Below are 19,519 nucleotides of genomic sequence, written 5' to 3' on the forward strand. Positions count from 1 at the left end.
GAGACATACTACTCTAAAGGTCCCCCCTAGGCACACACCTCCCAAAGAATAGAGCCCACTCAGATACCAGGGCCCATGGTCAGTAGGCAAGGGAGTAGACAAGCTCCTGTCCCAGATGGGTCTGTCACACTGCCATTCAGATTTACTTAGCACATGGACACAGACAAACAGCTATTTCTTCAGAATAACAAAAGTTAGGAATCTGCGACAAAGTTTGTTAAAATCCTTGCAATGTACATAGATCACCCAGAAGGGAATATTTTTTTCTCAACAAAAGTGGGGTTACTCTTTAACAGTTCAACTCTAGGAAAAGAAGATGATCACCTATTAGTTCTCTGAGCCTCTCCGCTTTTTCCCAGACGTGAATTGTAAGTGCATTCTAAACACAAATACACTAAACACGGTTGTGCCAAGTTCATACAGGAACAGTGTTGACCCTAAGCCTGTTCACTAATGATAAGCTTGCTTGACTTCTAGGAATCCTGTAAAGGAAGTAAATTGACAGTCTCCATAAGAGATGATTTATTTTTTATTTTAGTTGTCTGGATAATATTCTAAACATTTATAAAGTATATTCTACTTATAGGACTGTTGGTAGCCTCATGTGTAAAAGTATATTGTGTAATTTAATACATTAAACAGTTATTATTCTTCAATCATCAGTGTCATCAGAGTATAAAAGTTGTTGTGTCTGGTATGTGAGAACTTTGGGGGCATTGTAAATGGACTGCTGTGATGAGTTACAGCGGGTGTGTTATTGCCAAATTTCTTAGCCAATCAGAACATCCCACTCTAGCAGGATATTCTTGCTGAGTGACAAAGACTGGTGCCATGGCAAACCAAGCTGTAGAAAACAAATAAACAAAAAACAGAGGATTCTATGATAAGCCCTCTGCTTACAAGAAATTAATTATCCTAAGATACATCTGATCTCTAGAAATGGTACTCTCCAGGGAGATCATTTTGAAAAAAAAAAGCCTATACACATGTTCACTTTACTAGAATCTACATTAACCGCAGGCGTGACATTATCGCTGACCAATCTAAAACAATCGTATGCCTACAGATTGACTATGATCTCTGCTGACACCTCCTGGCCAATCAATCTCAGAGAAGAAAGTTGGTGGCAGTCAAAGAGCAGTTACTGACCTCAAAGTACACTGTATACATAAGTGTGCAATAATATGCTAATTATGGAAAGTATACGTACTAATTCTTCTATTTGTAACACTGCAGTATGCCTAGCAACTGTGTCTAGGCAATTAATACCAAGCCATAAAATTGTATGCAATTTGAACTTGACATCATGGGCAATATATGCATCTTTTTGCTTACCAAGTACATATCATATGCCTCAGATGCCTATACTTATATAAATAGGGTTGCAAGCATGTAATGTGGAACTGGTGCTATTACTAGGTACTGGATAGCTTTAAGTGGCTCAAAAACTACTAAAAAGGTACAATAGGTTAATAATATTTTTGAGGCTATAGCTCACTGGGTTTCGTTGATGGCAGAAATGCTATACAGTCATTTTTTGACAAAATAATAACATTTTGGCTACAGTTATGATTGTATTGTATACTGGCAATGCCTTGGTTTCATCTACTCTGCATTCAGCTTGTATAGTAAATATACTGGTAAGTTAACGGGTCATTTGCCCATATTGGAATAGGACTACAGTGGGGTGAAGAAGAAGTAAGGGATATTAAGGTAGGAACTTACGGTATGTGAATAGTGTAATGCTTCCTGTAAAGCAATTAATGTTGACGCTAAGGCTTTTTAAAAAATTATTGCATACAGTGAATTGTAAATCATGTCCCTTTCTTAAGATAGCCTCTTAATAAATGTGATTATAAATATAATGTGTGTCATATCATAGAGAGCCCCATGTGTCAGCAGTATAATAATGAGTACGTACTTCTGATAATCAGAACTATATTTATGATTTTGTTTTTCAAATTGATTTAGTCTGTCCAAGTACATTCATATGCAAGAGAACTGAGAAAACAATGAGTGAATAAACTTCCTGATAAACAGAAATTATATTGCATCATACAGAGTCGCACACCAAAATCAGTTACTGTATTATTATTATTATACAGGATTTATACAGCGCCAACAGTTTGCGCAGCGCTTTACAATATAAGGGAGACAGTACAATTACAATACATTTCAGTACAGAAGGAATATGAGGGCCCTGCTCGTGGAGCTTACAATCTAAAGGAAGGGGGAGATGATACAAAAGGTTATAGCTGCGGGGGATGATCTGGTGCATGTGATTCAAGTACAGTTCTTAGGTGGAGGTGAGGTAGGCTTCCCTGAAGAAGTGAGTTTTCAAAGATCGCCTAAAGGCAGACAGGGTGGGGGCTTGTAGCAATTGTGCACACAGAGATGGATGCGAACCTCCATTTTGGCAAAGGCCTCCATCTTGGATCATTTTCTACTCCAAATTCCCCCTCCCTCTCTGTTGAGTGACATGTGGTCTGTTTGATGCAGAGATCAAAGGCAGCAAACTCATTGGGAGGGCGTCATGGTTATAAACCCCAATTATCCTGGCCCCCGTATGTCTGCGAGACTCTTGCTGGAAAAGGATCGTAAAGCCATAAACCAAGTCCTTCACTGAGCCTCAAAGACATTCTAGGTAGTTGTAAAACGGACTCACATTTAAACATCCCCTTTCCCCCTATGATTTCATATCTTGGAATATGAAAGACTTACATAAAAACCAGGCATATATTCAGACCGGTCACTTTAATACTAATTGTCCGATATATTACACCCCCTAGCTGACCTCTACAAGAGAGCAGAAAATGATATCTCCTTAACCGTCCCAGCAGGTATGTCATATTTCATATCTAGACGTTCAGCAGATGCGTCTGCATATTAATCTACTAGAGGCAAGGCTGCTAAATGCACCAAGGGTAAGTTATGAACCATGACATCAACTGTGAGGGTTTTTGGTTCTAGCTTGGGTCTCCGCCCCAACACCCCTCCCCAAATGAGGCGATTGGTTCTCCGCTGTAAGGAGACACCCTGCTGAGTTCCTAGAAAAAGGCTGTTATGCTTAGCTAAGCTAAGCGGAGTTGAGCTAAATTGAAGAATTCTCCCTTTTAACATTGGAACCAACTGAGGGAGATAAAGGCCCTTTTGCTCAGGAAACTTGATCTGCTAAACCAAGGCTGACGGCAAGTACTTTATCTCTCTAAACTTCTTTCTGTTATCTCTTTGCTGTGTTATTGCTCTCTGTATATTTAAATATATATATTGGCTACATCTTTTTACTCTAAATATTTTTATTGCACCCTTTTGACCTTTTAGTAATAAATCTTACTTTCTGAAAGTGTTGAACTGTTTTTAAAGCTCTTTAATGCAAACTAAGAATCCCTGCCTGAGAAGGGCTGGGGGTCTGACGCTGCGATCGTTACAGGGCTGACCAGACATGATGTGGTAGGGAGTTCCAGAGGATGGGAGAGGTTCTGGAGAAGTCCTGGAGGCGAGCGTGGGAGGAGGTGATGAGGGAGCTAGAGAAGTATTCAAATACTTCTCAAAAACCAAAGAGAAAGAACATGAATGTGTTATTCCCAATAGTCTATTCTCTTCATTTCAAAGCCTTTCTCTTGGTTTTGCTGCTTCCAGTGAACATTTATGTTAGAGCTTTTATCCAATCATATTATAGCCATGATAGCCATCATGTGTTGCAAGGGTCAAAAAAATCTGCCCTGATGCCTTCTGAAATGGCAATGAAACTGTAGTTTTAACCAATCAAATTTTGAATTGGCAACACCAGGGCCCATCTAGCAGGTGTACAATTCTGAACTTTTAAGTTTACAGCCAAAAATGAATGTGCAAAAAATGTGAAAGCCCCTGCGTCAAAGAAGCTAAATAAGCTGCCAACCTGTAGTGTCCAAAAAATCACAAACTATGTGTACTCTCAATAGGGGCACTGTTAGAATGCACTGAAGTCACAATGTACCTATATTCCTGTAGCACTACCCTCTTGAGGGCTGCTGGATTTGTTTGGGTCCCCCTGGGCTCTGCATGGCCAGGCAACACGCATTTTCCACACTTGCACACTTGTAGTCAGTAAACAGTCCTTGAGCTATTTTTTAGTTGTTTTTATTAAAGGGTTAATAACTTGGATGGGGTCTAGGGGTATATGGGAAGGCCAAGGAACTGTAAACTTGAGGACAAACTTCTTAGCTACAATATTGCACAAAAATGTGGATCCAAAAATGACACAGTCTCTTTTAAGGAGCACTGAAGTCCCCTTGGTGTACCTCCTCAGACTTCAGATCAATCCTCCTCTTTACCCAGCTGTACTGGGGTATCCCTGGGCAAGGTATTCCAAGATCTAACAGCAAAGTAGTCCCAGATAAGAACTAATTGGGTCTTGCACCTGACTGCCCTCTCCCTTTATCTGGCCCAGGGGGTGTAGGGGTACTCACACTGTCCTGTGCTGTCAGCATGGTGGGTTGGTGGCTGCTTTCAGGTTTTTTGCTGGGCTGGCCGCTTCCCTGCTACTCAGGATGACTTCCCTAAGGGATCTTGGGCAGTGGAGATTCTCATTTCCAGCATTTCCTGCCTGTAGATAGGCTCCCCTCACTGGGGCCCCCTCCCAGGCTCCACACTCCAGCCTTCTCTCAATCCATCATCCACCCAACTCCACACTGCTGCTCAGGCTCTGCGGAATTTAAGGGTTGTCCTCAGTCACCATGCCTGGCCTCCTGCCTGGGGATTGGCCAAGGTCCCTCCAACATGCAAATCTGGGCCTCCTCCCCTCTTCCAGAAAGTTCTCTCAGTTTCTGGATTGGGTTGGGAGGGCTCCAGAAGCCCTGACCTGTACAGCCTCCCAGCCTGTCTTGAGATGAACTCACTACCTCACTCCCAGGATGATTCATCCCAGGCTGCTACCCAGCCTCTGTCTGAAGAAACAACAATAAAGCCTAATTAACTACTAACTAATCTAACTTACATAGAGGGCGCTACACTCCACTAATAAACAGATAAGATTCTGTGCAAATATATCACCATATAATCATAAGCAAATTCATATATATAAATATAGTGCAATGTCCATAAAAAGCTGATTTTCCTTCACCATACAATCTCCAGGTTTCACCTAGTGGGAAAGACAATATTTAAAGCAGAATTCCACCCAAAAGTGGAAGCTCCGCTCATTTGCCTCCCCTCCTCCACTGCCATATTTGGCACCTTTTGGGGGGGAGCGGACATCTGGTTTTGACAGGTTCCCGCTCCCACTTCCAGCTCAAGGCCCCCCTCCTTCCTCCCGCAGTCTCCTGGGAACCTTCATAGGTCTCAGAAGACTTTAGAACCAATCGGGATGCGCAGTGCAACTTACAGTGGGCACCCGGCTGTGAAACCGAAATCTGTCACAGCCTGGTACCCACAGTTGAGATGCTGGCACCGGGGAGAGAAGAAGGAGAAAAGGGACAGTGCGGGTGACCACGTCGCTGGACCCTGGGACAGGTGAGTGTGTGCTTATTAAAATTCAGCAGCTACAATTTTTGTAGCTGATGATTTTTAATAAACACAAAAATGGCTGGAAATCCACTTTAAATCATTCACCAGACCAATATGACCTCTTTAATTAAAAAGAAGATGCACTTGTTTACCCAAACAGGGCATGGAAATAGCAAGATGTAGTGGTATTCCAACCTATCTTCTCATTTACTCCACTTTTTGCACTTTTATGGACATTGCACTATATTCTTATCTGTTTATTAGTGGAGTATAGGCACATAGTGACTTGAGTGCTTTACTGAGAGTACATATAGCCAAAAATTGCTGGATTAATTCATGTAGGAAATTACTGAAGGCCTAGATGTGAAATGCATGGCCTGCTACTGCCAATGTATATGGCTGACATACCCCTCCTTGCATTGGATAGAAATATGCATCAAGCCATGGCTCTTACTCTCCTATTAAATTCAGAGGTGTTTCTCACGTGTCATATTTGCTGTATTGAAAAGATAGGCCACAATGTGATGGCTTAGTCTTAGTTTATAGATCTGCTGCAATGTAGCCATGAAGTGAATACAGTAAGTTTTCTTGATATGCCTACCAGGTGTACAGTACAGTAAGTTCATCTGATATCAAGTTGGGTTGGGTTAAGTTGGATGAGTTGGTAATAAAGAAAACTCCTGTCCTTACAGTTTCTCCGTAGCAATTTGCAGACTTATGTTACAAAGCGCTTACATAGTTTTCCAATTTTTCCAAGATCTCTCTAAAATCTGTTCAGGATGATTTTCCAAGATCTCTCTAAAACCTGTTCAGGGTGATGCATTTTCTAGCAGGAACTCCGTTCAACCCCAGCCAAATGAAATTGTGGAAAAAAGCATTTTGAGGTAATATGTGTCTGGCAATTTGGCATTTGGTAAATTAAATTGTGAATGCAGCAGAAACTTAATCCACATGTATTAACCATTGCTTTTTATAGGCAGCCAAGAGAGCCTGTAGTGGGTCATTTGATGGCCAAGAAAAGCCATTGAAGTGTGGTTAGTGTTCACCAAGCAGTCTGAAGATATGCTGTCTCTTTCACCAGTTAAAGTGTATGTACAACCATTTTTAAAGTATGGTCAAAACCTTCTGTCAAGTCTTTATTGCAGTCTGTGTCTCCAGTTGTAAGATTCAGTTAGTCCATCCATCAGTCTTATTAACCATAATCACCGAAACAGAAAGTGATGGGAAACCCAAAATGTTACAGTTATTACCAGGGGCGGACTGACAATTCATGGGGCCCCCGGGCAATAGGGGATCGTGGGGCCCCTGTGTCCTTGCCCAAACTCAAAAAAGCCTATGAAAAAGGTACCAGGGGCATCTCATGGGGCCCCCTACTGACCCCGGGCCCTCGGGCAGTGCCCAAGTTTCCAAATGGTCAGTCCGCCCCTGGTTATCACTAGAACAAAAGGTGGGCCCGGCTTTTTATCCTAGTCACTTGTTCCTGTCTTATAATCTCAAGCCTCTGCTCTTGGTCTGTACTGTCCTACCTGTCTTGATAACCCCATTAAGAACCTCTGCCATATACCAAAAAAATCAAACCATGCTTCTCATTAGATGCCTCTCCTTAAATCAGCACATAACATGCTTTTACCACCTTGTGTATCAGTGTCTTTGACTTGTAGAAGTTACTGCTCTCTATACAAATCTTCTGCCAGATATATGACATGTTAGGTGTCCACGGTTGTAATTGCAAATAACTGTAATGGTTGCATGTTATGCAGCTTCAAACAACAAAAAAGAAAAATTCCCAGCTCAACTTGCCAACCAGCCTACAAACAAAGCGAATTAACCTGTCTAACAGTATATGTCAAAAACAGGGGTTTAGTTAGCACACATTTGCAAATACATGCGTAAGCTACAGAGCCTACAGTTATAGGCTGGGGCAGCAGCCATTTTTTGTACTGTTGAATTGTTGGTGAGGAGGCGCACTAGACACCTTAGCTGCCATTGTGCTACATGCTGGGTGTCCAATGCGCTCCTGTACTTGTACCTTTAAGGAGGGATGGGCTCCCTCCGGTCCACCTGCCCTTGGTCTATCCAATAAATACATGTGCCTCTACTATGGGGGCTCTCAAAATTTGTAAAGTTACAAACTGCAGAATATCGGGATGCCGTGAGTAGGCCTTGTAGCCTATCCATGTATTTGCAAATGTGTGTCAACTAAACCCGTTTTTGACGCATACTGTTAGACAGGTTAATTTGGTGTGTTTGCAGTGTGGTTGGCAAGTTGAGTTGGGAATTTTCCTCTTTTGTTGTTTGACATGTGTTGCCCTTCCATGTGCTCCTTGCTGTGAAGGCCAGTTATAGACTAGGGCAGTGGCCATTTTTGTACTGTTGAATTATTGGTGAGGGGGCGCACTGAAAACCTTAGCTGCCATTGTGCTACATTCTGGGTGTCCATTGCGCTCCTGTACCTGTATTTTTTAAGGAGGGGTGTGCTCCCTCTGGTCCACCTGCCCTTGGTCTATCCATTAAATACATGTGCCTCTACTATGGGGGCTCTCAAAATTTATAGAGTTAGAAACTACAGAAATTTGGGCTTTGTAGCTTATGCATGTATTTGCAAATGTGTGCTAACTAAACCCCTGTTTTTGACGCATACTGTTAGACAGATTAATTTGGTGTGTTTGCAGTGTGGTTGGCAAGTTGAGCTGGGAATTTTTCTCTTTTGTTGTTTGACATGTGTTCCCCTTCCATGTGCTCCTTGCTGTGAAGGCCAGTTATAGACTGGGGCAGCGGCCATTTTTGTACTGTTGAATTATTGGTGAGGGGGCGCACTGAACACCTTAGCTGCCATTGTGCTACATGCTGGGTGTCCATTGCGCTCCTGTACCTGTACTTTTTAAGGAGGGGTGTGCTCCCTCTGGTCCACCTGCCCTGGTCTATACATTAAATACATGTGCCTCTACTGCGGGGGCTCTCCAAATTTAGAGAGTTAGAAACTACAGAATTTTGGGCTTTGTAGCTTACGCATGTATTTGCAAATGTGTGCTAATTAAACCCCTGTTTTTGACGCATACTGTTAGACAGGTTAATTTGGTTTGTTTGTAGGCTGGTTGGCAAGTTGAGCTAGAAATTTTTCTCTTTTGTTGTTTGACATGTGTTCCCCTTCCATGTGCTCCTTGCTGTGAAGGCCAGTTATAAACTGGGGCAGTGGCCATTTTTTGTAATGTTATACAGCTTAGCTGAATATTTTTTAAAGTGTGAATCAGTATTGTTTCAATACTTGTACATTACAGTTAAAGTTCTAAATCTTTTTTTCCTATGCAGAAAATGATGTCACAATTAAATTTTTTCCACTCTAACAATTACAGCATAATTGGACATGTCACTTCAAACATACATCCCATCAAGTCACAAAATTTCCACTTCTTTCACTGGCTGACCTGTCTGCTATAGAGGGCAGTTCAAATAACATTACTGATGGAATATTAGCAGTGCTCTTTACTGAGCCTCATTGTTCTGTCTGAGGAGCACAGAAGCTTTTCTATCATTTAGAATAATGTACTCGGGAACAGGGGATCTCAGAGGGCAAAAATGTTCCTTTTGCTCACTAACAAAGTGTAATTATTAGGACACATCAGCTCTTATGTTCATTGGGTTTGCATTGTTTAAAGTTTCGCAGTTGTGACCTGCTTTGATCCTCCAATATACAGGCAATACACAGCACCAAAACTCAGCATTCTGTTTTGCACAATAGTGCTTGGAATTTTGATTGGACTTCAGACATGTTAAAATATGGTGGACATAAACAAGTAATTTTTCTAATTTAATTTATAATATGATAAACATTTTATAATAATGCTTTGTTTTTAATTTGCTTAATGTAATTGTAATGAGAGTCAGGCCTTTTTTTCAAGGAGGAACTATATTGTGTGTCCAAAAGAATCAGAACCTTATTTTCTAGTGCATGAAAGAATCTTATTGCTTATTATGACCAACATTCACAGTATTTGCATTTCAGGAAATGCACTGAAGATGATTGGGAAGATGGACTTATGAAGGTTTGTAGTGGCTTTTAAGGGTAAAATTGGCTTTACAGGTCTCTTGAGCACTATGGAAGTTCATTTGAATGATCTTGGACCTGCCAAAAAAAAACAACTCCTTGGGAGCATGATGTGATGTTTATTATTTCACGGAGCATGGGGGTTTATTCACTAAAACTGGGGAGTGCAAAATCTGGTATAACTTCTGCATATAAACCAATCAGATTCCAGGTTTTATTGCCAAAGCTTAACTGAACAAGCTGAAGTTAGAAGCTGATTGACTACCATGCACAGCTGCACTAGATTCTGAATGCTCCAGTTTTAGTAAATCCCCCCCATGGTGTATTGAAAGTGTTGCCTGTTTTTTGCCCATATACAGTAGTTTAATGGTTGGCCATTTGTTGACCAGGTTTTTTCATAATTGCCCATACTATGCCTGCATATTATTAAAACGATGTTTGTTTGTCCCAACTGTCCATTGACAGCCCAAGTGTGTAACAATTGCCTGTTTACTGCCCTCTTTTGCAACAATTGCCTATGCATTTATAATACTTTCTTGTTGTCTGTGTACTGCCACGACTGTCTATTTAAAATCTGCACATTGTATTAATTATCTGATTGCTGCCCATGTATTGTCAGAATTGACATTTTTTGCCTACATATTACCAAGTCAGTGTTGTTGGTTTAGACTGGAATGTATAACTATCATTTAATCTAAGGCAGGACTTTCATCATCAAACCACACTACTAATGCCCCCATGTTTCATGGCAACACACTAAGGGGTTGCTTTATCAAAGTCAAATATACTATTTGCTTTGAAAGGGAATTTTCCCTTAGCTTAGTGGAAGAGGTAAAGATCTGCTAGCTTCCATTATCCAATCATATGAAACAGAAAAATTGTTCTTTTATTTTCCTTGGACGTGACTGGGTATTTTATGTAAAGTGAATTTTTACCACATTTAATTCACTAAACTAAAGGCAGATTAACCATTAGTCAAATAAACCCTTTAATTTGCCCAGGATGTTATACATGGTTCAGGTTCTTCGTTTAGACAGCTCCCCCATCTGCACATTTGGTGTGGATGCAGGAATCCTCCCTGCCATGTCATTGTGTTCTGACAGAAGGGAGATTTATGCAGGTCCTACAAAGCATCTGTATGCCATCAATGTCATATAATTTGTGCAGTATATGCTCGAGAATAAGTATATAAATAAATTACAGTCTGAGTATACAATCCATGGAGCTATGAAGCCTGCAATCTAATCAAGACAATTAGATGACAGGGTAAAACATTTCTGTGACAGTACACTTACCATGTAATGCTCAATTTACATCACAGGGTTACTCCAATCTGAGACAAACATGTCCTTATAAATATCTGTTACTGTTCATTTTCTTTCTCACCATCCCATCCATTCAGTGAACTCTGAGCGGTGTCCTATTTTCTGGGTGTCACTGCTGCTACCGAAACCCTGCTAATCCAAATGTTATTCCTCATTTACTTCAGTGCCAGAAGGAATGTTTTATCATCACACAACGCAGGCTGTGCACAGGATGCAGCAGACAAATAAAAGGAAACCTATGGTAAGGAAATCTAGCTGAAAAACTGTAATGCCTTAAAGAATTAGGATGTTCGCCTATAATCAATATTGGAGCAAAGTGTGTAACACATCACAGAAGCCTGCAGTTCACTAAGTAGCAGAGATCTATTTTCACCCATTTTCACACTATATGGGGGCTTTATACTAATGATGCAGTCCAAAACAATTTGTCAGTCAATCCTGCTAGTATACTGAAAGTGGTATTAAACCTAAAACCAAAAATTTAATATATTGCAGCTCACCAATCATTAGATGTGGATTCAGTACTTTTCTTTTCTTAGGCTTTTTCACCTGGTGATCTGGCCAATATCACACTGCTTGCATTAGAGTGTCCCCACTCTGAATGAAGGAGCGCAGGGACACCTTTGGCATTGTCAGTCTGGGGAAGGGGAGGGGAGTGTAAGATATACTTGCAGATTTAAATACACTAACAAATTGAAGCCAGTTTTAAACTAACACTTTATAATCAGTTACAGCAAAGGTTTTTTTTATTTTGGGATAAATATTTTATATAAATAAACATTACATAAATAAAAGCTGATTGTTGTAAGCACCTCATCATTGGTAAATGGTTTGTCTTACATAAATAAACATTACATAAATAAAAGCAGATTGCTGTAAGCACCCCATCAGTGGTAAACGCTTTGTCTTACATATATAAACATTATATAAATAAATCTCACTGTTGTAAGCACCCCATCAGTGGTAAATGCTTTGTCTTACATAAATAAACATTACATAAATAAAAGCTGATTGTTGTAAGCACCCCATCAGTGGTAAACGGTTTGTCTTACATAAATAAACATTACATACATAAAAGCTGATTGTTGTAAGTAGAGATGAGCGAATCGAAGCATCCGAAGTGGAATTCGAGTCGAATATCGGAAAAATTTCGATTCGTGCCGAATCCGAAAAACAGCCTAATTCGGACGCGCGAATCGAAATTTTTCCGAAAATGGCGGCTGACATGTGCGGCGACGGAGCGGGGATGTCGGGGAAGGCGCGCAGACAAGGCGCGCTGCCCCATAATGCATTCCTCAACGACATGTGATCGCATCAGCCAATCAGCAGCCAGCCAGCCAGCACTGTGTAATGGTCGAGGTATATATAGCGGCCATTTTGGAAATCTTCATTTGCCTGCAGTCATTGAACAGAGGCAGACCGCTCTGTACTAGGGACAGGGACAGAGTTAGGGCCACAGAAACGAGAATTGGGGACAGAGAGAAGTTACTTAGGGACAGAGAACCATTACTCAGGGACACAGACTTGTTAATGAGGGCCACAGAATCGTTATTTAGGGACAAAGAAACGCTAGTTAGGGCCACAGAATTCATACTCAGGGACAGACAGAATTGTTACTCAGTGCCAGAGAATTGTTACTTAGGGCCACAGAAACGTTATTAGGGCCACAGAATTTTTACTCAGGGACAGACAGAATTGTTACTGAGTGCCAGAGAATTGTTACTCAGGGACAGACAGAATTGTTACTGAGTGCCAGAGAATTCTTAGGGCCACAGAATTCATTCTCAGGGACAGACAGAATTGTTACTCAGGGACAGACAGAATTGTTACTGAGTGCCAGAGAATTGTTACTCAGGGACAGACAGAATTGTTACTGAGTGCCAGAGAATTGTTACTCAGGGACAGACAGAATTGTTACTGAGTGCCAGAGAATTGTTACTCAGGGACAGACAGAATTGTTACTGAGTGCCAGAGAATTGTTACTCAGGGACAGACAGAATTGTTACTGAGTGCCAGAGAATTGTTACTCGCACAGACACAAAATTGTTACTTGCACAGACACAGAATTGTTACTCGCACAGACACAGAATTGTTACTCAGGGCCACAGAATTCATACTCAGGGATAGACAGAATTGTTACTGAGTGCCAGAGAATTGTTACTCAGGGACAGACAGAATTGTTACTGAGTGCCAGAGAATTGTTACTCAGGGACAGACAGAATTGTTACTGAGTGCCAGAGAATTGTTACTCGCACAGACACAAAATTGTTACTTGCACAGACACAGAATTGTTACTCGCACAGACACAGAATTGTTACTCAGGGCCACAGAATTCATACTCAGGGACAGACAGAATTGTTACTGAGTGCCAGAGAATTGTTACTCAGGGACAGACAGAATTGTTACTGAGTGCCAGAGAATTGTTACTCAGGGACAGACAGAATTGTTACTGAGTGCCAGAGAATTGTTACTCGCACAGACACAAAATTGTTACTTGCACAGACACAGAATTGTTACTCGCACAGACACAGAATTGTTACTCAGGGCCACAGAATTCATACTCAGGGATAGACAGAATTGTTACTGAGTGCCAGAGAATTGTTACTCAGGGACAGACAGAATTGTTACTGAGTGCCAGAGAATTGTTACTCAGGGACAGACAGAATTGTTACTGAGTGCCAGAGAATTGTTACTCGCACAGACACAAAATTGTTACTTGCACAGACACAGAATTGTTACTCGCACAGACACAGAATTGTTACTCAGGGCCACAGAATTCATACTCAGGGACAGACAGAATTGTTACTGAGTGCCAGAGAATTGTTACTCAGGGACAGACAGAATTGTTACTGAGTGCCAGAGAATTGTTACTCAGGGACAGACAGAATTGTTACTGAGTGCCAGAGAATTGTTACTCGCACAGACACAAAATTGTTACTTGCACAGACACAGAATTGTTACTCGCACAGACACAGAATTGTTACTCAGGGCCACAGAATTCATACTCAGGGACAGACAGAATTGTTACTGAGTGCCAGAGAATTGTTACTCAGGGACAGACAGAATTGTTACTGAGTGCCAGAGAATTGTTACTCAGGGACAGACAGAATTGTTACTGAGTGCCAGAGAATTGTTACTCAGGGACAGACAGAATTGTTAGAGTGCCAGAGAATTGTTACTCAGGGACAGACAGAATTGTTACTGAGTGCCAGAGAATTGTTACTCGCACAGACACAAAATTGTTACTTGCACAGACACAGAATTGTTACTCGCACAGACACAGAATTGTTACTCAGGGCCACAGAATTCATACTCAGGGACAGACAGAATTGTTACTGAGTGCCAGAGAATTGTTACTCAGGGACAGACAGAATTGTTACTGAGTGCCAGAGAATTGTTACTCAGGGACAGACAGAATTGTTACTGAGTGCCAGAGATTTGTTACTCGCACAGACACAAAATTGTTACTTGCACAGACACAGAATTGTTACTCGCACAGACACAGAATTGTTACTCAGGGCCACAGAATTCATACTCAGGGACAGACAGAATTGTTACTGAGTGCCAGAGAATTGTTACTCAGGGACAGACAGAATTGTTACTGAGTGCCAGAGAATTGTTACTCAGGGACAGACAGAATTGTTACTGAGTGCCAGAGAATTGTTACTCAGGGACAGACAGAATTGTTACTGAGTGCCAGAGAATTGTTACTCAGGGACAGACAGAATTGTTACTGAGTGCCAGAGAATTGTTACTCGCACAGACACAAAATTGTTACTTGCACAGACACAGAATTGTTACTCGCACAGACACAGAATTGTTACTCAGGGCCACAGAATTCATACTCAGGGACAGACAGAATTGTTACTGAGTGCCAGAGAATTGTTACTCAGGGACAGACAGAATTGTTACTGAGTGCCAGAGAATTGTTACTCAGGGACAGACAGAATTGTTACTGAGTGCCAGAGAATTGTTACTCGCACAGACACAAAATTGTTACTTGCACAGACACAGAATTGTTACTCGCACAGACACAGAATTGTTACTCAGGGCCACAGAATTCATACTCAGGGACAGACAGAATTGTTACTGAGTGCCAGAGAATTGTTACTCAGGGACAGACAGAATTGTTACTGAGTGCCAGAGAATTGTTACTCAGGGACAGACAGAATTGTTACTGAGTGCCAGAGAATTGTTACTCAGGGACAGACAGAATTGTTACTGAGTGCCAGAGAATTGTTACTCAGGGACAGACAGAATTGTTACTGAGTGCCAGAGAATTGTTACTCAGGGACAGACAGAATTGTTAGAGTGCCAGAGAATTGTTACTCAGGGACAGACAGAATTGTTACTGAGTGCCAGAGAATTGTTACTCGCACAGACACAAAATTGTTACTTGCACAGACACAGAATTGTTACTCGCACAGACACAGAATTGTTACTCAGGGCCACAGAATTCATACTCAGGGACAGACAGAATTGTTACTGAGTGCCAGAGAATTGTTACTCAGGGACAGACAGAATTGTTACTGAGTGCCAGAGAATTGTTACTCAGGGACAGACAGAATTGTTACTGAGTGCCAGAGATTTGTTACTCGCACAGACACAAAATTGTTACTTGCACAGACACAGAATTGTTACTCGCACAGACACAGAATTGTTACTCAGGGCCACAGAATTCATACTCAGGGACAGACAGAATTGTTACTGAGTGCCAGAGAATTGTTACTCAGGGACAGACAGAATTGTTACTGAGTGCCAGAGAATTGTTACTCAGGGACAGACAGAATTGTTACTGAGTGCCAGAGAATTGTTACTCAGGGACAGACAGAATTGTTACTGAGTGCCAGAGAATTGTTACTCAGGGACAGACAGAATTGTTACTGAGTGCCAGAGATTTGTTACTCGCACAGACACAAAATTGTTACTTGCACAGACACAGAATTGTTACTCGCACAGACACAGAATTGTTACTCAGGGCCACAGAATTCATACTCAGGGACAGACAGAATTGTTACTGAGTGCCAGAGAATTGTTACTCAGGGACAGACAGAATTGTTACTGAGTGCCAGAGAATTGTTACTCAGGGACAGACAGAATTGTTACTGAGTGCCAGAGAATTGTTACTCAGGGACAGACAGAATTGTTACTGAGTGCCAGAGAATTGTTACTCAGGGACAGACAGAATTGTTACTGAGTGCCAGAGATTTGTTACTCGCACAGACACAAAATTGTTACTTGCACAGACACAGAATTGTTACTCGCACAGACACAGAATTGTTACTCAGGGCCACAGAATTCATACTCTGGGACAGACAGAATTGTTACTGAGTGCCAGAGAATTGTTACTCAGGGACACCTAATCGTTGAATTAAATAGTATGTCAGACAACATGCAGAGGAGTGGCAGAGGAGGCAATGTTTTAGGAGCGAGCAGACGTGGCAGCAGAGGAAGGGGTCGAGGCAGCAGTATTCGCAGCCAGAGGCCAGTGCTCCCGGTGTCATCCAGCGGTCGTGTCTCCACCGACAACCCTGCCGTCATTGATTGGTTGGCTCGGTCGTCTTCCTCTTCCCAGGTCACCTCTGACACCTACAGCCAACGGTCGGTGGGTACGTCAGACACAACCGTTAGTTGGCATGGCCCGGGACCAAGCCCACTGAAATCACGTGTCCTCTACCTGCCCCTGTCCTTTGCTGTTCCCTCACCAAGCGAAGTATCGCATGCTGTGGGCTCAGCCCCACTGTACAGTGAGGAAGAGCTAACAGAGGGCGGTCAGGAACGGGGGGAGACATCGGCCTTTTCAGCAGCCAAGCGAACAAGTACTGGCGAGGAGAGTGGCTCGGTAGCCGGTCTAGAGACAGGTCTGTCTCCTGACCCAGACGCAGCCGAGGGGGCTAGTAGTGAGGCGGAGACCCTACTTGATGATGAGGAGGTTGATCGCACTTGGCAGCCTCGTCGTCATCAGGCAATTTCTTCCGCATCATCAGGAGAAGAGGGTGGCAGCTTGGCAGCGAGCAAAACAGTCGGTGGGTTGCCCAGGAGACAGCAGCAGGGTCGCATCAGTGTCAGTGGAGCCAAACGTCCACGGAGTAGAGCACCAGCTCCACTGCAGCCTACCACCACGGCCAGTAGTGGTGCCGTTGCGCACGGAGGAAGTAGCAGTCAGCCAGTGAAGAGTAGCGGGGGCAAAGTTTCCTACTCGGTGGTGTGGCAATTTTTCCTCAAGCCGCCCGAGGAAGTAAACGTAGCCGTATGTCGACTATGTGGCCAGAAATGCAAGCGTGGCCAGGGGGCCCATGTTGGGACTACAGCGTTGCGTCAGCATATGCAGCGTCACCATTCGGTGGCCTGGGAAAACCGTGATAAACATACGGCGGTTCTGCCTGCCCCAGCCCCCGCTCCATCACCCGCTCCGTTACTTGCTCCGTCACCCGACGTCGTCAATCGCCCTCTATCAGCCAGTCAAGGCTCCAACACCTCTGCTGAGGGGAGTTGTCGCTCATTGGCATCTTCCGCTCGTTCAGATGCTCCTTCTCCTGCTACTCCTCTTCTCGGATTCCGTCAACAGTCTTTCTTGGAATCCGTATCCAAGAGACAACAGTTTGCGAGCACGCACCCGACGGTGCAAAAGCTGAACGTCCTCCTGTCCAAGTTGCTGGTGCTGCAGTCCCTCCCTTTCCAACTGGTGGACTCAGCACCTTTCCGAGAAATGATGGCTTGTGCCGCGCCGCGGTGGAGAGTGCCAAGCCGTCATTTCTTTGCCCAAAAGGCAGTGCCAGCCCTGCATTCACATGTAGAAGAGATGGTGGGCCAGTCTTTGAGCATGTCGGTCTCTGCCAAAGTGCACGGCAGCGCCGACGTGTGGAGCTGTAACTACGGTCAGGGACAGTACATGTCATTTACGGCCCACTGGGTGAACGTGGTGCCGGCACAGCCGCACCAGCAACTTGGACAGGTCACGACGCTTTTGCCTCCACGTTTGCACGTCCTTGGTCCAGCAAGCATGTCCGCCTCTACCACCTCTTTTTCCGCCGTGTCCTCAGCCGCCACCCCCGTGCCAAGTCCCATTACCCGACCGGCATATCACATGTGCAGGGCGCAACGGTGTCACGCTGTGCTGCACCTGGTATGCCTTGGCGAACGTAGTCACACAGGGGAGGAACTGCTGAGTGTAATGAACAGAGAAATCGACAGATGGCTGTCTCCGCGCAAACTAAAAATCGGAACCATGTTGACTGACAACGGAAAGAACATGGTGTCTGCTCTGCGTCAAGGAAGGTTGTGCCATGCGCCATGCATGGCTCACGTGTTCAATCTGGTTGTCAAGCGGTTCCTAAAATCCACCATCCCACTGCAAGACATCCTTAAAATGTCACGTAAACTGTGCATGCATTTCAGCCATTCCTACACCGCAAAGAACACCCTCATTGAGCTGCAGCGTCAGAACGGAATTCCACAGCATCGCCTGATCTGCGACGTTGCAACAAGGTGGAATTCAACCCTACACATGTTAGACCGCCTTTACGAGCAGCGAAAGGCCATCACCGATTTCCTGATGTTACAAGCGGATAAAGGTACTCCCCTGTGTAACTTAGATGTCAGCCATTGGCAGCTCATGCGTGACACCTGCCGCTTGCTCAGGCCCTTTGAGGAGGCCACGCTATTCGTGAGTCGGCAGGACTATGGGATGAACGACGTCATTCCTCTGTTGCACGTCCTGGAACAAATGCTGTTAACAATGGCTGGTCAGGGTGCGGTAGACGTGGCGCACAGATCTCAACGCCACATGACCCCTGTGGGGGCAGGACAGGAAGAAGAGGAGGAGGTAGAGGAGGACATTTGTGCTCAGGAATTATTGAGTGAAATGGGTGGTTTTTCCACTCAGCGGACAGGAGTGGAGGAGCAGGAGCATCTGGTAGAGGAGGAGGAGGAGGAGACAGAGGACCCAGACGCACCGTGGCAGTATGCTGTGGAGATGGAGGCAGGGAGTCCCTCGCATTCCTTGGCACAAATGGCCCATAGCATGCTCGGTTGCTTGCGTAGCGACAGCCGAATAATAACCATCAGACAGAGGGATGACTTTTGGCTGTCCACCTTGTTGGACCCTCGCTACCGGTCCAAAATGGTGGCCTTTTTCACACCTGCTGAGAGGGAGGCCAAAATTACGTACTATAAAAACCACCTATGTAGTCAGTTGGTCTCTGCCTTTGTGCGCCAACGTCCATCCTCAGACACTGTGGGCCCTGTGCGCTCGCGTTCCGCTGGCATGGCAGCAGGGGAGGGGTGGGGTGGTAGGAGCAGTGGCAGCTCCACCAGCAGCGGCTGCCTCAGTCTGCAGTCGATGATGAGTAGCTTTCTTCACCAGCGCAGTGAGGAAACTACTAACCAGCCGCAGCAGCAGCAGCAGCATCAGGTGGACCTGGAGCAGGAGCTCAAACAACAGGCTTGGGCCTACTTGGACAGCACCCTGCCAACCGAGGTAGACAATCCCCTTGACTACTGGGCAACGAAACTTGACCTTTGGCCCCAACTAGCTGAATTTGCCCTTGAAAGGCTGTCATGCCCGGCCAGTAGCGTGGCATCGGAGCGCGTGTTTAGTGCGGCAGGAGGTATTGTAACTCCGCGGAGGACACGACTGTCCACCCAAAGTGTGGAGAGACTCACG

The 19,519-nt window shown here is 43.9% G+C and overlaps 1 long non-coding RNA gene across 3 annotated transcripts in view; it reads left to right on the forward strand.

Annotated features, from left to right (window-relative positions):
• Window positions 1-19,519, forward strand: part of LOC149473263 (uncharacterized) — a 115,771-nt gene that overhangs the window by 73,671 nt on the left and 22,581 nt on the right. For 2 of the 3 annotated variants that reach the window (XR_016313337.1, XR_016313339.1), the window contains exons 2-5: window positions 6,242-6,368; window positions 6,461-6,572; window positions 9,488-9,527; window positions 11,019-11,095. This is a non-coding gene — a long non-coding RNA (uncharacterized LOC149473263). The remainder of the gene's footprint in view (window positions 1-6,241; window positions 6,369-6,460; window positions 6,573-9,487; window positions 9,528-11,018; window positions 11,096-19,519) is intronic. The other variant, XR_016313341.1, reaches the window with a different exon arrangement.

This window comes from Staurois parvus, unplaced genomic scaffold, assembly GCF_062004578.1.
Source record: "Staurois parvus isolate SC_StPar_1 unplaced genomic scaffold, SC_StPar_1.0 ptg000017l, whole genome shotgun sequence".
In the NCBI taxonomy this organism is placed as follows: Eukaryota; Metazoa; Chordata; class Amphibia; order Anura; family Ranidae; genus Staurois; species Staurois parvus.